At 46.2% G+C, this 19,427-nt stretch overlaps 1 protein-coding gene across 4 annotated transcripts in view; it reads left to right on the top strand.

Annotated features, from left to right (window-relative positions):
• The window catches only part of DLG2 (discs large MAGUK scaffold protein 2), a 970,480-nt gene that overhangs the window by 557,596 nt on the left and 393,457 nt on the right, over positions 1-19,427 (top strand). The gene's annotated exons all lie outside the window — the stretch shown is intronic.

The raw sequence follows: 19,427 nt of genomic DNA, 5'->3' as shown, positions 1-19,427 counted from the left end.
GAGGAGCATGCTGAATATATTAAGTGCTGTGGAACACAGGCGGGGGATGGTGCTGCTAGAGGCACCTGGTTGGCTACTGAGTGAACAGACTGCTGGACTTGATGGACCTTGGTCTGATCCGGCATGGCTTTTCTTATGTTCTTATATTCTTAAAAGAACATTGAAGAAGAAGGAGGAGGAGGAGTTGGGTTTTATATGCCGACTTTCTCTACCACTTAAGAAAGAATCAAACTGGCTTACAATCATCTTCCCTTCCCCTCCCCACAACAGACACCCTGTGAGGTAGGTGGGGCTGAGAGAGCTCTAACAGAGCTGTGACTAGCCCAAGGTCACCCAGCTGGCTTCGTGTGTAGGAGTGGGGAAACCAACCCAGTTTTCCAGATTAGCTTCTGCCGCTCATGTGGAGGAGTGGGGGAATCTGCCATCCCAAATCAGAGTCCACCTCTCCAAACCATTGCTCTTAACCACTACACCACGCTGGCTCTCACTAAATCACCAACCTGGTGAAATATAAGTAGACTAAAGGACAGTTAGCCCAGGAATTCAATCAGATTCTAGGGCTGAAATCCAGTTTTTTAATCGAAATCCAAGATCCTTCCACTCAATACAAATGGAATGGTTTCAAATGAGGCAAATAAAGCTCGGTTGTCGGGTTCTGCAGCGTGCTTGTGTAATAAAATGCGCAGAAGGCCTGTTCTTCTCATTAGGTGAAGCAGAATCCCACTCGCATGATGCTTTCTATGCGTGCAGGCTAGGATAATTGAGGTCAGAGTTGTCTGTGAGCGGTATAGTATAAATGCCTTCTGAGACATGATCAAAGCGAGGCATTTCTGCCTTTCTTAGCACAGCTGCCTGAGGGTATTGGGCTGTCTCCTTGCTTAGATTCTTTCAAGGAACGGCTGGACTGACATCTGTCGGGCTTGCTTTTTTATATATCTAAGATTATCCTGCTGTATTCCAGCGAATTAGATCAGATGCCCCTCAGGGTCTCTTCTCATTCTCATTATCCCTATAGTATTAAGGTATCTGGGAGGTCATCTAGTCCACCCTTTTCCTTAATGCAGGAAGGCACAGCTACAGTGTCTCGTACTGAATGAGATCCAGTCCCTGCCTAAAGACCTCCAGTGATTAGGAGTTTCCAGGGCAATCTGTTCCATCGTTGAACTGCTCTCACCATGAGGAAGAGCCTCTGTGATGTCACTGGCCCTCCAGGGAGCTGGTTGGCCACTGAATGAGACAAGGATGCTGGAATGGATGGACCACTGGTCTGATCCAGCAGGGCTCTTCTGATGAGGGGAAGGCCTCAGCCTCTATGCCATTCTGTTGGCCCTCCAAAGGAACTGGTTGGTCACTGAGTCAGACAGGATGCTGGAATGGATGGACCACTGGTCTGATCCACCAGGGATCTTCTGATGTTCTTATGCAGCTTCTCCTACTATGTAGCTGAAATGCTAATTTCGCTGTAATTTCCACCCATTAGTTCTAGCCCTGCTCTTGGGAGCGAAAGAGAACAAGTCTGCTCCATCATTTGGGCAGAAAATCACGCCAGCTACATTTTTAAGTAGTTGGTGTTGTTCTTCCCAACAAATGTGAATGCTGTAGAAGTACAGAAATATTTATAGGTGCAATGATACATTTGAGAAGCATGTACATTTTATGGGGGGGGGTATGAGGAAACACAAAATGGCACAGAAATCTGTAAGTATCCTGGCTCGGGTCCAGCGATGCGCAAGGGGAAACATAAACAGTCTTCGTGTGGCTACCTCTCTCCCTGCTGTTCATCTTCCCAATCTGAAATTGTTCAAGCTGACTCTGAAATGCTGTTGGCCGAGTAATTCACACAGCAAAGGTGCACAACCTTTGTATCTTGGGGTCTTAGTAGACCAAACACTAAACATGAGTCAGCAGTGTGATGCGGTAGCTAAAGAGGCAAATGTGATCTTGGGCTGTATCAACTGAAGTATAGTGTCCAGATCATGCGAAGTGATGGTATCACTGTGCTCTGGTTAGACCTCACCTAGAGTACTGTGTTCAGTTTGGGGCACTGCAATTTAATAAAGATGTAGACAAGCTGGAACATGTCCAGAGGAGGGCAAGAAAGTCTGGAGACCAAGTCCTATGAGGAAAGGTTGAAGGAGCTTGGTATGTTTAGCCTGAAGAGGAGAAGACTGAGAGGGGACGATAACCATCTTCAAGTACTTGAAGGGCTGTCATATAGAGGAGGGTGCCGAGTTGTTTTCTGTTGCCCCAGAAGATCAGACCAGAACTAACAGGCTGAAATTAAATCGAAAGAATTTCCTTCTAGACATTAGGAAGATTTTCTAACAGAGCAGTTTCTCAGTGGAACAGGCTTCCTCAGGAGGTGGTAAGCTCTCCCTCCCTGGAGGATTTTAAGCAGAGGCTAGATGGCCATCTGTCAGCAGTGCTGATTCTGTGACCTTAATGCAGATGATGAGAGGGAGGGCACCTTGGCCATCTTCTGGGCATGGAGTAGGGGTCACTGTGTGTGTGTGGGGGGGAGGTAGTTGTGAATTTCCTGCATTGTGCAGGGGATTGGACTAAATGACCCTGGTGGTCCTTTCCAACTCTATGATCCTAACCTGATAAAGGTGTAGATAAAGCTTTATTCAGGAACTAAAATACTTGAGAGTGGAGAGACAGAGTTGGCATCCTAACTACATCGCTAGCTGAGAGAGAGACTAACTGTACTGAGAAGGAGGAGGATATTGCCCTAAGAATTGCAATCTGGAGACAGACAAGGAAAGACACTGAACAGGAGAGAAGGTGCTGACCTCGGTATCCTGTCTAACTGCCCTCTGGCTGGCCCCAGCAGGGTCTTCTCCTCTTCTTCTTTGTACATCAGCCATTGCCTGTTCCAACAAATACAACCCAGTTATTTCAACTACCGCTTTGGGAAGCTTTTCGTTCGGTTTTCAGCTCACAAAGCAGAAGCAAATATCTGTAGTCAGAAACTGTAATCGCCTGGTTCATAGGGTGGAACTATCCTCTGCTGAGGATGATTTGTGGCTCCTGTACAACCTGAAAATTACTTTTCTTTCACCAAGAAGTGTTTTTGGTACTCTGGAGCAGTGAATACAGACATGGCCGAGGGATTATATAGTTATTTCAGCTTGTAGTTCAGTTAGCATTCAAACTCCCTTACACATGTTGGGTTAGTGTTCTAAGTAGGGTTGTCAACCTCCAGGTGCTGGAGTTTGAATCGAAGTCCCTCCCCTCCCCAAATCCCACCCTCCTTAGGCTCTGCCTTCAAAATCTCCAGGTATTAACCAAACCAGAGATGGCAACCCTAGTTCTAAGGCCATTTAGTTTGCAAGGGCTTTTGATGGAGTAATGGAGGATGGAGTTTTATTATTATATACAACTTGGAACTAGAGTATCTGAAGGTCCATCTCCTCCCATATGTTCCCACCTGGGAATTTAGATCACAGGGGGAGGCTCTCCTGTCCCATCAATCAAAGATGCTCGTTTGGTGGGTACCTGAGAAAGGCCTTCTCAGTGGCAGCCCCACGATTATGGAACAACCTCCTCAGTGGGGAACACCTGATCCCCTCACTTTCGATCTTTAGGAGATAGTTGCAGATAGTTTTATTTGGGACCACATTTTGCTGTCCTAAATTGTGATGTACATTTTTAATGCATTTCGTGTATTTCATTTTATCTCTATTGTAAGCCACCTGGAGTTCTATAAGGTAGAAAGGTGGCTATTAAATGTTTTAGATGACATAAATAAAATAATTAACTGTCTATGCATTTCAGCAATCGTTTGCGGCTGGATTTTTCCTGTTCTGATCCAGCATTGTTATCTGCGCTTTCAGATGAAGTCTCCCAAAGTCTGCATTCCTCGCCTCATAGGGCAAACTAACCTTTAACACATATTCTGTATTCATAAACGTAGCAGCCAGCAATTCTTCTTACCCTAGGAGAGTGAGATAGATAATGGTAGTAGTATTCTTAAAAGTATGTTAAGCAGGTGTAGTGCCAGTATGGTATAGTGGTTAAGAGCGGCGGCTGGAGCAGTGGACTCTGATCTGGAGAACCGGGTTTGATTCCCTTCTCCTCCACATGAGCGGTGGACGCTAATCTGGTGAACCAGATTGGTTTTCCCACTCCTACACATGAAGCCAGCTGGGTGACCTTGGGCTAGTCACAGCTCTTTTAGAGCTCTCTCAGCCCCACCTACCTCACAGGGTGTCTTTTGTGGGGAGGGGAAAGGAAGGTGATTGTAATCCTGTTTGTGTCTTCCTTAAGTGGTAGAGAAAGTCGGCATATAAAAACCAACTCTTCTTCAGGTAGTATAGATTGCTTTTCTATTGGTTACAATTTGGTGTAGTGTTGAGTTGTCATTGTGTCGAAGGCTTTCACGGTCAGAGTTCATTGGTTCTTGTAGGTTATCCGGGCTGTGTAACCGTGGTCTTGGAATTTTCTTTCCTGACGTTTCGCCAGCAACTGTGGCAGGCATCTTCAGAGTAGTAACACTGAAGGACAGTGTCTCTCAGTGTCAAGGATGTAGGAAGAGTAATATATAGTCAGATCCTATGGGATCAAGAATTTTATGAACAGATTGATGGAGTAGCTATGGGAAGTCCACTCAGTCCAGTAATAGCAAACTTTTACATGGAATATTTTGAAAAGACAGCATTAGAATCAGCACCTTACAAACCTACAGTCTGGTTCAGGTTCGTAGATGATACATTTACCATTTGGAGCCATGGTGAAGAAAAATTAATGGACTTTCTAAACCATCTTAATAATATCCATCCAAACATTCAGTTTACCATGGAAAAGGAAATTGAGGGTAAACTCCCATTTCTTGATACCCTTGTCATCCGTAAATCAAACCTTCAGTTAGGTCACAAGGTCTACCGGAAACCAACTCACACAGATCGCTACTTACACAAAAACTCCAACCACCACCCCCGACAGAAAAGAGGAATAATCAAAACATTAATGGACCGTGCAAGACGGATCTGTGAACCACAGTTTCTCAAGGAAGAAACTAATCATCTAAATCACGCACTGCTAGCAAACGGCTACTCCAAGAATGAAATCAGAAGGGCCATTAAACCAAACAAAAATCAGAAAACTCAAGAAAAACAGTCTCCCATAGGAAAGGTATTCTTGCCATTTATTAAAGGAGTCACTGATAGGATGGAGAAACTTTTGAAAAAACATAACCTACAAACAGTGTTTAAACCCACCAAGAAAATACAACAAATGCTACGATCACAAAAGACAAAAGAGACCCCCTCACCTCTGCAGGAGTATATCGTATACCTTGCAGCTGTGGAGAAGTTTACATCGGGACCACAAAACGCAGCGTACAAACAAGGATAAAAGAACATGAAAGATACTGCAGACTTGGCCAACCTGAGAAATCAGCAGTGGCTGAACATGGACTGACACAAACAGGACACAGGGTCTTATTCCAAGACACCGGAAGACTGGACAATTCTACCAACTATTTTGTCAGATTGCACAGAGAAGCCATTGTAATTCATAAACATCAGCACAACTTTAACAGAAAAGAGGAGAGTTTAAGAATGAATAAGGCTTGGCTTCCTGCCCTGAAAAACCTCCAGACAAAGACAACATTCAACAATAGCCATGCAGATTAGCTTTGGATTACACACATTAACAGATCACTTCAGGATACAATGGTTCCATATTAACATACCATACCCTCATTAGCACATTATCTTGATACTTACAGGACAATACTTTTGCAGGACAATACTCAGCTCAAACCCAACCCCTTTCTGACTATATATTACTCTTCCTACACCCTTGACACTGAGAGACACTGTCCTTCAGTGTTACTACTCTGAAGATGCCTGCCACAGTTGCTGGCGAAACGTCAGGAAAGAAAATTCCAAGACCACGGTTACACAGCCCGGATAACCTACAAGAACCAATGTCATTGTGTAATTGGCGTAAAAGTTCTGTGAGATCCTGATATCAGTTTGCCTATATATGTTTATGCTTTGGCTTGTAAAGTTGGAATATAATGCTTATTATATGAGGTGCTGTGGAACACAGGCAGGATAGTGCTGCTGCGGTCGCCTTGTTTGTGGGCTTCCCAGAGGCACCTGGTTGGCCACTGTGTGAACAGACTGCTGGACTTGATGGACCTTGGTCTGATCCAGCAGGGCTTTCCTTATGTTCTTATGTTTTTAACTTTTCATTTACTCAAGTTCAGATACAAATAGGGTTGCCAAACTCAAGGTACTAGCTGGAGATCTCCTGCTGTTACAAATGATCTCCAGCCAATTGACATCAGTTCACCTGGAGAAAATGGCTGCTTTGACCATTGGACTCTATGGTGTTGAAGTCCTCCCCTTCCCCCAACCCCGCCCTCCTCAGGCTCTGCCCCAAAAACCTCCCACCGGTGGCGAAGAGGGACCTGGCAACCCTAGATACAAATCGCACTGGGAAATGTGCCCATTTGGATCTGGAAAAATTGACATGAGCCAACAAAAATGGTGGGCAAAAGATGATTCGCGGGTTTAGCGAAGAGAAGGGGGACATCAAACAAGAACTTGGGAATTTGAGACCCCACGTTCTGGTCTTATGAGAGAGGGAGAAAAGCTTCTCCTTGTCCACCCTCTCCACACCGTGCAGAATTTTATAGACCTCTATCATGTCTCCCCTTAACTGCCCTCTTTCCAAGCTCAACAGCCTTAAGCGTTTTAACCGCTCCTCATAGGGCAGCTGCTCTAGCCCCCCAATCCTTCTCAAGGTGCAGAAGGCTTGATGCTCTCATTTCGACTGCAAATCTACCTTTGTCCATTTTTTTCTGGAAAAAAAAGAAAAGAATTGAGCCCCTTTGGGGGGGGAAAGGTAGGATACAAATGGTGTAAGAGCCCCATGGTGCAGAGTGGTAGGCTGCAGTAATACTGTCTAAGCTCTGCTCATGACCTGAGTTCGATTCCAACAGAAGTCGGTTTCAGGTTGCCGGCTCAAGGTTGACTCAGCCTTCCAGCCTTCCGAGGTAGGTAAAATGAGTACCCAGCTTGCTGGAGGTAAAGTGTAGACGATAGGGGAAGGCACTGGCAAACCACCCCATAAACATTGTCTGAATAGTAAACGTCGGGATGTGACGTCACCCCATGGGTCAGGACTGACCCAGTGCTTGCACAGGGGATTACCTTTACCTTAATAAATGGCGTAAATAAATAAAATTGGAAGGTTGTGGTCTCTTAAGCATTGTGTTAGCGTGCTGAGCTGGTGGGCAGAGGCGAGCGAGTGCATGTGACGCATGCCCTTGCGTGCGCTCCATCAAACAGTCCTGTTAATCTCGCCCAATCCATGGGCCCCGTGGCATTTAATTAGATGGCCAAGCAAATTATACTTTTTCTCCCAATCGGATGTTTGGCTTCCATCGGGCGGATTGACTATGTGTCAGCGGCGCTCGTTTCATTATGTTCATTGTCCGCCGCATGACTGTGAGTGGGAACGCTCCAGTGACCTTTGGCGACAGGGGAACGAGGCAGGCCAACGGACCGGCCGCTGTCGGAACCGGGAGTCGCGGAAAGAGTGAAAGGGTGATCTCTGTAACTGGGTATGGATGTTGGCAATAAGGAACGAGGAACAGGCCAAACCAAGTGGCTGCCAGCTAAATGAGAATGAAAATCTGGACGCGCTTCATAGCGGACGCTCCAAATATTAATTGACTGCCATCAATTGTCAGGATGAGGTCAACAAGCAGGAATGTCGAAGGGTTTTTTGAGGGATTTGTTTTCGTTTTAATTTTTGCATTAGAGAGCTGGCATCCAAAGGAGTGCCGCAGCGGTTAGGATTTCAGATAAGTTTTGTATCAAGACAGAAAATCGTTGAATTTTTTTTGGACTTCGGGATCTGTGTCCTGACCGCTGGAAAATGCAAACTCCCTGAAAGGGGGGAGAGAAAATGGATGCTAGCGCGAGCAAGAATTCAGCCTTGTTAAACCATGGAGGAAGCGAGCCTTCCTAGTACAGGAGACGCATCCTGCAGAAATTTGTGTCAGCCGCTCCAGGAAAGGTGCTCTCTGGATGGGTGTAGAGCCCCAAGCCAAGATGGCAACCCTCTCAAATGGTCGTCCCTCCTGACAGTTTTCCGATGGAGACAGGCTTTGGACCAGCGCCTTCAGAAGAGCCAGAAAAGTAGCTTGAATTGTTTTCAGGTAATGGTTTGGGCTCTGCGTTACGTAGAGGGTGATTGTAAATGCAGGAATCTGTTGACGCATTCCACACGGTGATGGGTGTTGTGTGAGTTTGGAGACCTGCTTAGACGGAGCGATTTTGCCAGGTGAAAGAAACGTGCCAGGCTGTGTCTACTTCCGTTTGTTCCTTTAATGTTCTCTGGAAGCAAACTTGAGGAATCCTCCTTGTGGAAGACCTCTGAGGAACTTCAAGGGATGCTAGAATCTTGGTGGAACAACCAGCAAGATTTGAGTCCAGTAGCTACTTACAGATCAACAGGATTTGCAAGGTATAAGCTTCGAGGTTGGGAGCTGTGACTCTCAAAAGCTTATACCCTTCATCAGACTCTCAAAAACTTTTACTCTGGAAATCGTGTTGAGAGCCAGTGTGGTGTAGTGGTTAAGGGCGGTGGACTCTAATCTGGAGAGCCGGGTTTGATTCCCCATTCCTCCACATGAAGCTGCTGGGTAACCTTGGGCCAGTCACAGTTCTCTCCAAACCCTTTCAGCCCCACCTACCTCACAAGGTGTCTGCTGTGGGGAGGGGAAGGCAATTGTAATCCGGTTTGAGTCTCCTTAAAGGTAGAGGAAAGATGGTATAAAAACCAACTCTTCCTCTTCTTTAAAGTCTCCCATCCAAATACTTGCCAGGGTCGAGGCTGAGAGGGTGTGACTGGCCCAAGGTCACCCAGCAAGTTTCCGTGGCAGAGTGGAGATTCGAACCTGGGTTTCCCGGATCCTAGAATGACATTTTAACCATTACACCATGCTGGGCCTCAGGGAAGCACTACTCTGATGTTTTTAAATGTATTGTAATGGAGTTTTGATAACTGGTGTGATACAAAAATTATTAATCTAGCCGGTTTTAGAAAACATCTGGCTCTATTTCTAATGAGAAACAACGTGACGATTGTGGCTGAGGGGAGGAGACTGCAAACATTGATATGCAGTGCTAAAGAGGAACCTTACTTGTTTTTGTTCTGTTGACGTATAGGGTAATGTATGCATACCCACACACGAACACTTATTACGTACTGGACAGTGTGGGCTATGTGTTGAAATTGGTACGGATTTATTATTGCCAGATTCTGTTGCTCTCTAAATGGCGGTCTCCTGTGTGCAGCTTTTCCCAGCAGGCCGCGCAACGCGGAGTAAAACCGTGGCAGGCAAAATTCTCCCTGTCCTGCGTCGGAGTCGGAGTTAGGGAAACAGGATCTGCTCCTGGTTTCTGCAAAACCCACAACTATGTGTTGCTCTTTGGGCAACGCAGCTGCCTCCATGGTCACACTGTTACTGGAAGAGGGATTTCTTTATCTGAGATTCACTTTATATATATTTAACCATCATCATCATCTTCATCATCATCATCATCATTCCTTTACTGGCATACAAAAACACTTCAAAAGGTTACAAAAGGAATGGAAAGCATTAAAGGTGCCCTTTATAAAATGGTTAAAAGGCAGTTACATTGAGAAATACAGTTTGTGGGTACTGCCATCAGATTAGCTGTTTGGCGGGCTTTTAAAACAAACTTTAAAAACTGAGCCACCATCTCCAATATTTGGGGCGAACAATTGTTCAACAAATAGAGAATGTTAAAAGAACCTGAGACATTCAGTCTGTTTACCAACAGGGAGCTTAATCGTTCATTACGAGATTCTGTGTAGAAACTACAATAAAATAAAAGCATTGATTGTCTCATCATAGGGTTTTCATGGTAAAGGTTGGTCAGAAGTGGTTTACCAGTGCTTTCTTCTGCGCAGTACTAACCAGGGTTAGCCGTAGTGGCACTGCCGTTGTCTACGAAAGGTCCTCCGCCAGGGTCACCTTCCACTACTGCTGCTGCCCAACAGCTAACCTTCAAGGATTCCTCTGCCCCCACCACCATTGGAACTGCCGGTTCTCTTCTGCGGATGTGGCCATTGATCCCTTCAGGGGGTGGATGCATCTTCTCAGCTGAGACCATTCCATCCTGAGTGACTCTGCTAGGAGTTTAGTCTCTTGATGGAGTCCAGACCTCTTACGGTATTGCTCGCAGCTTCCCTGACACACACAAACCCCCTCACCACGTTAAAGTGTGCATCCAAAAGGCTATCAAAGATAGGACATTTTGGAGGACATTGATTCATAGGGTCGCCATGAGTCAGAAGCTTCTTGACGGCACTTAACACACACAACCATTGATTCCTCTTATTCACTGTTTTTTTCTCTTTTAAAAGAAATACCTGGAGATTTTGGGGGTGGAACCAGGGGAGGGCGGGGCTTGGACAGGGGGAGGGACACAATGCCATCACAATGCCATTTTCTCCAGGGGGACTGATCTTACGAACATAGCAACATAAGAAAAGCCCTGCTGGATCAGACCGAGGTCCATCAAGTCCAGCAGTGTGTTCACACAGTGGCCAAACAGGCGCCTCTAGGAAGCCCCCAAACAAGACGACTGCAGCAGCACCATCCTGCCTGTGTTCCACCGCACCTCATATAATAGGCATGCTCCTCTGATCCTGGAGAGAATAGGTATGCATCATGACATAGTATCCATTTTTACTATTAGCCATGAATAGCCCTCTCCTCCATGGACATGTCCACTCCCCTCTTAAAGCCTTCCAAGTTGGCAGCCATCACCACATCCTGGGGCAGGGAGTTCCACAATTTAACTATGCGTTGTGTGAAAAAATGCTTCCTTTCATTTGTTTTGAATCTCTCTTGGTCGCCTGGAGAGCAATTGTAATCGTGGGAGATCTCCAGATGCCACCTGGAGGTTGGCAGGTCTAGTAAATATCTCCTGGCGGTTGCTGATGTTATCCAAAATGCCCGGTTATGAATTGTTATATGGGGGAATTAGCGAATCAATAACCGGCAATGGGCATAATTTAAGCAGGGATGCAACCTTTGTCTACCGGATATTGTCGAAGGCTTTCACGGTCAGAGTTCATTGGTTCTTGTAGGTTATCCGGGTTGTGTAACCGTGGTCTTGGTTTGTCTACCGGAGTCCATACCATGACCACTAAAGAGGCAGAAGCAATGGAATTAGGTTAAAAGGAATTTACTCAGATTATATGTCCACACGCAAATACAAAACTACACATACACATCACACAACATACAGAGTCTAGGAATCAAAGAGAGGAATAGAGAGACTTTTGCCATGTGGCAGGCAGAGGAGGAAATATACTGCACCGCTCTTGCCGAGAAGTTGTCCGTCCTGAATTCCATGCGGCTATGGGGGATAAAAAGGGAACAGGGGGAGACCCCCTATGTGTCCAAGCATAAATGCCCACTCTGGCAGAGTGCTGGGCAGTATGGAGGGGCAGGCCTAAAGGAGGGATCGTATGGACTTTCAGGACACAGTTATACTCTTTCTGGGGGTGGGGGCTAATTGGATTACCCTCTTGGCTCCCAAGCTAAAACAAAAGGATGAATGACCAGCTGAGGGGTGGTGTGGTGACAATTTTGAAATACTATTCTGATTCCAATGACTTATGCAACCCCAGGAGAAGTCAGGAGTCTCGCTGATTGGCTTAATGGCTTGAAACAAAAGGTGTGATCGCTGCTAATGTCTGGAGATCGTTGCTGAAGAGCGAATCATTGTTATCTCAATGTCTGCTGAATGGCTTTGCTGAACTAGTCCGATGTTGCAAGAAGGGGGGTGTTGGTGCAGGCTACATGCCTGGACGTATTCCCTGCAATATGGCTTTCACTGGAGCAGGATACACAGGAACATGGATGCCCTCTGGTTCGCTGGAGGGACTACTTTGGCTGCTGCTCTTTGACTGCCGGTTTCGCGGGATGAAGAGGAGTCCTTTCCATGGCGGCACAGGCTTGCCGCTTGGCCTGGAGAGGCTGCTGCACACATCTGCCGGGGTTGCCATGACCAGTCCAGGAGATTGGCAACCCGTATGCTTACAGTGAGGTTGGGAAACGGCATGTGGGAAAGGGTAAAGCCATCTCCCCATGGCATAGACCCATTCTAACTTGGGTCAAACTTCAGCTTCTATTTACCTAGACTCGAGCCCTGTAGCACCTTAGAGATGAACAAGATTTTCAGAATACAATCTTTTCACAAGGTTTGGTGGGAACAGATTCAATTATGTATAGAAATATATTTATTTTAAGGTGCTAATCTTTATATTAAAACATTAAAAATTATATTAAAAGAACACACAGCAGTTAAAATTGTGCTTTCTTTGAATATAATGTTTAATATTTTTAATATAAATATCAGCGCCTTAATATATATATATATATATATATTTCTATACATAATTGAGTCTTTTTCCACCCAACGTTTGGGTACCCAACTTTGGTTTTAGGTTGGGTCTTTCCTTCCCCCAGCATGGTGTAGAGATTAAGAGCGGTGGTTTGGAGTGGTGGACTCTGATCTGGAGAACCGGGTTTGATTTCCCCACTCCTACACATGAAGCCAGCTGGGTGACCTTGGGCTAGTCACAGCTCTCTCAGCCTCACCTACCTCACAGGGTGTCTGTTGTAGGGAGAGGAAGGGAAGGTGATTGTAAGCCGCTTTGATTCTTCCTTGAGTGGTAGAGAAAGTCAGCATATAAAACCAACTCTTCTTCTTCTCCTCCTTCTCCCACCTAGGTGAACACCTAGGCAGTGCAGATGCTGAGGGATATTTGAATGGTAGATTAGACATTGCAGGACAATTAAACACTGCTTTCAAGTGTCTCTTGAAGCCGAACAGTAAACGCTCTTCTGTTAGGCTTTGAAATCAGCAGGGGGCAGGCTAGTGCCTAAAAATAATAAATGAAGCACTGAGCAGGTGGTGATCCGCCTTCAAGGACTGCAATAGGGGGAGAAGGAGTGCAAGCCAGATAGAGAATGGAGACATTAAAAGCACATCTTGTTTTTATCTGTAGGATGCTGGAGGGGTGTGTGCTTGGCTGGGTCTGGTCCCGGTCGTCTGCACTGCTGGGAAGAGAGCTGACATGGTTTGTCAGTCAGCGTCCCGTAGCAGACAGAATGTCAGACTAGGTGACTATGATAACCATCTTCAAGTACTTGAAGGGCTGTCATAGAGAAGATGGTGCGGAGGCATTTTCTGTTGGCCCAGAAGATTGGACCAGACCAGAACCAGCGGGTTGAAATTACATCAGAAGAGTTTTCGGCTAAACATTAGGAAAAACTTTCTGACAGAGTGGTTCCTCAGTGGAACAGGCTTCCTTGGGAGGTGGAGGGCTCTCCTTCTTTGGAGGTTTTTAAGCAGAGGCTAGATGGCCATCTGTCAGCAAGGGTGATTCTGTGAACTTAGGCAGATCATGAGAGGGAGGGCAGGAAGGAGTGAGTCAGTGCTTGGCTCTTGTGGCCCTTTCTGACATGTCCAGGGTAATGCTGATCACCACTTTGGGGTCAGGAAGCAAATTTCCTTCCAGGCCAGATAGGCCAGGGATCCTAGAGGGATTCCCCCCCCATCTTCTGGGCATGGAGTAGGGGTCACTGAGGGTGTGGCAGGGAGGTAGTTGTGAATTTCCTGCATTGTGCAGGCGGTTGGACTAGATGGCCCTGGAGGTCCCTTCCAATTCTATGATTCAATGAGACCTGGGTTTGAATCTCCATTTCTACCATAGAAGCTCTGTGGTGGCCTACTTTGCAGAGCTGTTGTGCAAAAAGGGAGGAAGAGAGATCAATGTTTTAAGCTGCTTGGAGTCCCCGGGAGGGAGGGAGGGAGGGAGGGAAGAAGGAAAGAAAGAAAGAAAGAAAGAAAGAAAGAAAGAAAGAAAGAAAGACAGACAATGCATGCATTGCAAAGCACACACACCCCAAATAACAAAATACTTTCCATCGAAAATTCCTTAAGCCATTCTGGATAGCGTTACCAGTTCCCTCTTTGCCACCGGTGGGAGGTTTTTGGGGATGGAGCCTGAGGAGGGCGGGGTTTGGGGCGGGGAGGGACTTCAATACCATAGAGTCCAATTGCCGAAGCGGCCATTTTCTCCAGGTGAACTGATCTTTATCGGCTGGAGATCAGCTGTAATAGCGGGAGATCTCCAGCTAGTACCTGGAGGTTGGCAACCCGAATTCTAGAAGATGCAGGATCTAACTATGCCAACTTGAGCAGAGTTCATGTCCTTCTAAGCCCGGTGACTTCAATGGGAGTGGGTAAACCTGCGGAGGATGGCGCTATAAATATTTTAAATAAATAACCAAATAATAGCAGACCCGCATGAACAAGTGTGGCTGAACAGAGCGTTTAGGAGAGGCCAGCCAGCTAGAGTTGAGAAGAAGATGCTACTGCAGAGAGGTTGGATTCTTGCCTTTGATTTCCCCTCCCCCCCAGCACCATCCATTTGATAAGCGACACGCCACCCTGTGGGGTCTAGAAGTACTGCACCCCCCTTCCCAAGCGAAGACAGGGACGTTCCTTGTTGCGGAGCAATTTGCTCGGTTTTAACAAGCCGCAATCATCGTTCGTTTAGCTGGCCAGCAAATCTGAGCAGAGGAAGAAAGAGGCAGGATTTCAGCCCTGCTGAAAACGAAGGATATTTGTGCTTTCCGGAGGCATCTTTTTGAGAACAAAATTAATTCCGCTGGGTCCATCTGCACTAGATCATTTTGGGTTGGATCCGACAAAGCGGGGAGTTCGCAGCCTTTTCAGCCTCTCTTCATTCAGTGGTTGCCAGCTGGGGGCTTGGAAGTTTCTGGAGGTTTGGGGGTGGAGCCTGAGGAGGGGCGTTGCTCTGCCCCCCCTGATCATTTTGGACCTTCTGCATGCCATGCAGATGATCTACCACCGAGCCACTAAGAAGCAACCCCGAAAATAGTGCAAAAATGCAAATAAAAATTCTTGTAATCAATGTTGCTGTTTGGCTTGCTGGAAAACAGACTAAATATAAAAAGTTACACTTGGAAGCATTGTAAAATTTGAGCTACGAGATTTGAGGACAAAAACTACCGATCAATTTTTATGGCAATGGAACCTGTCTCTCAATTTTACAAGAATTCACTTACATCTAACATTTTGGTCGAAGAGCGCAGATTGAAACTTGGGTAAGAGCCACAGCGCTTCGCAGCCATTACCAAGCCTTTTTAAAAAAGGTATAAATCAAACATCTCCTATTGTTAGAAAACTGCACGGCAGAGCTATTCTGTTTCGAGACGTTCCAGCACAGAATATGCAGTGGAACAAAATGGAGGCTCAGCTTTAGTTGCTGGGGCTGCCAGGTTCCTCTTCTCCACCGGTGGGAGGTTTTTGGTGTGGAGCCTGAAGAGGGCGGGGTTGGGGGAGGGGAGGGACTTCAATGCCATAGAGTCCAATTGCCAAGGCGGCCATTTTCTCCAGGTGAACTGATCTCTATTGGCTGGAGATCAGTTGTAATAGCAGGAGATCTCCAGCTAGTACCTGGAGGTTGGCAACCGTAGTTAAGACCATAAGAAAGGCCATGCTGGATCAGACCAAGGCCCATCAAGTCCAGCAGTCTGTTCCCACAGTAGCCAACCAGGTGCCTCTAGGAAGCCCCCAAACAAGGCGACTGCAGCAGCATTATCCTGCCTGTGTTCCACAGCACCTAATATCATAGGCATGCTCCTCTGATCCTGGCAAGAATAGGCATGCATCATGACTAGTGTCCATTTTGACTAGTAGCCATGAATAGCCCTCTCCTCCATGAACATGTCCAGCTAGTACCTGGGAGTTGGCAATTCTATAGAGCATCCCCGTCACTTCCAGGGTAAATCCAGAAGTGATGTTATTGCACTGATCACCCCTCCCAGCCCCACCAGAATGAAGCTCCTGCTGGTGGGGAGGAGGGACCTGGCAACCCTATTCAGCGATATACACCCTACTTTCAGGAATTATTACTGTAGGGTTGCTGGCACAAGGCTGGCAACCAGAAGGAAGGGGTCCCCTCATTGGTGATGCAATGAGATCACCGGCAATTTGCTAACGTCACTTCCGGCATGACAGGAAGTGACATCAGCGTGTTGCCACTGACGTGCTGATGTCACTTCCATCCACACCGGAAGTGACATCAGTGCGATGGGACACTGGCAATCGCACCCTCATTTCACCCCCATTTTTTCCCACTGCCCAGCTGGGCAGAGGTAGGAAGTTAGGGTTGCCAACTTCCAGGTACTAGCTGGAGATCTCCTGCTCTTACAAGTGATCTCCTGCCAATAGAGATCAGATCCCCTGGAGAAAATGGCCACTTTGGCAACTGGACTCTATGGCGTTGAAGTCCCTCCCTTCCCCAAACCATGCCCTCCTTAGGCTCCGCCTCTAAAACCTCCCGCCAGTGGTGAAGAGGGACCTGGCAACCCTATGGGAAGGACCCACTGGTGACAGGAGTTCCTTTGCCTCCAGTGGGAAAATGGCAACCCTATATTATTCAGTCTCTGTTTTCATCTAAAGGACAGAGAATTAGTTAGGCTTGAAAAACAGGCAGAATAAGATTAAGTGGTTTGGTATTTGCGTGCCTCCATCTTTGAGTTCTGCCCTGCACCTTCCAAAAAGCCCTTGTAAATCAGTAGTACCTAGTTAAGTGCAGAGATGTCTCCAGTTACGTCTGCTGTTCCTACAAAGCAATCGTTGTGCAACATCTGTATCTCTTTGGGACACATCTCCCAACTAATGAATGTCATGGAAAAGTACCAGTTCCAAAACTGCCGCATGTGGAACGTCAGAGTTCTGAAAAATGCACTATCTGGACGAAGATTTGCATGAAATATTAAAAGTGTACCAAATCCAAATTATGGCATCAATCCGTTTGGCTTCTCCCATTCTTTTCTTAGGACACACCGGCAAATGCCTCCTATGGGACTGGCTTTTCCCCCTGTTGGCTTCCTGCCCTGGTCAGCAGAGCTGCTATTTCGTCCGATGTAAACAAAATGTACCTAATTTGCTCTGACAAATGTTGGGACGGAGGGAAGGCCTGACAGTTATGAACATATTTTCCACCTCTATGGCCCCCCTTCAGCAATTGCCGCAGGTTTGCTCAGACATGAATGATGGTAGAACCAAAGTCTCCTGTGGTAGAAAAAGAATAATTGTCACTGAGAACGGCAGGAGGGAACTTGCGTCCCACTGCGGGTGGGGTATGTCGGAGTCTCCCGCAGATGGCAGCCCGATTGATCATTGTAACAGATGAGCGCCCTCTGATCTAGCCATGTTTAAAATCCCGTGGAGTAGAAATAGATCACAGCGAGTGCTCCTCCTTTTTTTGCTTAGCTGAACCATCAGCTCAATCTAGGCCTTCCATTCACTCAGCCAGGGTGGGGGGATTAATCACCCCCAGCTCCAATTTCCCACCCGCAAGCAGTTGAGGAGTAGGAGAGAACAAATGGCCTCCACATAGTGACACTCTAGGAATATCCCCTAGTCTCTGTGGTAAAGACCATAGAGACTAGGGGATGCAGCTTGGAGTGTCACCGGAGAATAACATCACAGCCTTCCTGAAACGCCACCTTCCCCAGGCACCCCCAACCCCCAAATCTCCTGGCATTTGCTGAGGCAGTGGTGGGGAACCTAGCTCAACATGTGATGCTGAAACAAACCATTTCAAATTGCATGTGAGGGAATATCGAACTGATGTATGGTTTCATTCTCCCACATACAGATTAAAAAAAAAAACATCTCTGTATGCAGAAAAGTAGTAAGAGAGGCAATGTGGTGTAGTGGTTTGTGTGTTGGGATATGGGACCAAGGGAAGCAAGTTTGCTGCAACCAAAATAGTCATGTAGTACGATAAAGACTAACACATTCATCCATTCATTTACATATTTACACCCAGTGGAGACCTAATGTGGGTTACAACATTGTTCTGCCCTCTGCCATTTTATCTTCACAACATCCTTGTGAGGTAGGTTAGGCTGAGTGTGTGTCTGGCCATGGGAGCTTACTGGGCTCCCCCAATCAGGAGATTCCTCGACAAGCCAGTTGAGTTCCTGATTAAGAAGCTCCTGATGGGTGAAACTCCATATTATTCGCTCCCGACTGCCAAATTTTGCACGCTTGCAATTAAAATACACAAAATTAGGATGGGAAAAATGGTTAAACTTTATATTTTTAGAAATATTAAGATGAAAAGTTTAATCTCATGATATGTATTAATATCTCATATTTTAATAATATTTAATAATATTTTTTTATTAAACATTGTAATTTGTATTAGTCTTACAGCTTTATCAAGTTGACAATTTGCTGTATCACCTTTTGGCTGGTCAAATAGGACCATATCAATAAATTCATTCATTAATGGGAGCTTATTGGGTGGCCTTGGTCCAGACATACACTCCTCCAGACTGAACATGCCCAACTCCCTTTTTTCGTAGGGCTTGGTCTCCAACTCTGTGATTCTATGATTCTGTGATATCCATGTTCATTGACAACTGAAAAGCACCGTTGAGACGACCGAATAAACCGACTTTATAATGCAGATCAGTTTTTCTCGCTCTCCCTTGCCATCCTAAACAGAACGATGCCCGTCCAAGTCCATAAATCTTGCATGCACGGGGCTCGGAATAATCAAGTTGCATTATCGTCTGCTCGGCTTCGCTTCTGATGTGTGATAATTGACAATAACGGATCCGTAACCTAAGGATTGGAATCTCAATATTTCTCCAATGACACACTGTTAATTTTCATAACCGAGAAATCAATCGTAACTGTTTCCTACATCTAACTCTCCATGCGTTTCGTTATATGCACTGCAGTTAAATACATTTTAATTGATTCAGAAACGAGGTGTCTATTTCTTTCCCTACTTGCCAACCGGGCACAAACGAGAAGCGCTGAGCAGAAATCAACGCGCAGAGAGGTGAAGCTGCCTCGGAGCCACAGTCAGTCTAGAGCTCTTCTGCTCTGAAGCTGCCAACAGTTGGAATTCACGTGCAGATTTTATACTATTTGATTTGGACTTGATAGAAACTGTAGGTGGCTTGCTCATGACCAAGAACCACTGGCTGTGACTTACCCTCAGGGCAGTACTAAGCAGTGTTATACCTTTCTAAGGTAGGGTTACCAACTACAGCTGGGGAAATTCCTGGGGACAGAGCCTAGGGAGGAATCTCTCGTACAAATCTATGGTGAGACCACACTTGGAATACTGTGTGCAGTTCTGGTCACCGCACCTCAAAAAGGATATTGCAGAGCTTGAGAAGGGGCAGAAAAGAGCAACCAAAATGATCAGGGGACTAGAGCAACTGCCCTATGAGGAGCGGTTGAAAGGCATAAAACTGTTTAGCTTGGAAAGAAGGTGGTTAAGGAGAGACATGATAG

Source organism: Euleptes europaea, chromosome 12 (assembly GCF_029931775.1).
Source record: "Euleptes europaea isolate rEulEur1 chromosome 12, rEulEur1.hap1, whole genome shotgun sequence".
Lineage (NCBI taxonomy): Eukaryota > Metazoa > Chordata > Lepidosauria > Squamata > Sphaerodactylidae > Euleptes > Euleptes europaea.
The sequence above is the reverse complement of the archived record's forward strand: the minus strand, read 5'-3'. Positions and strand labels throughout refer to the sequence as shown.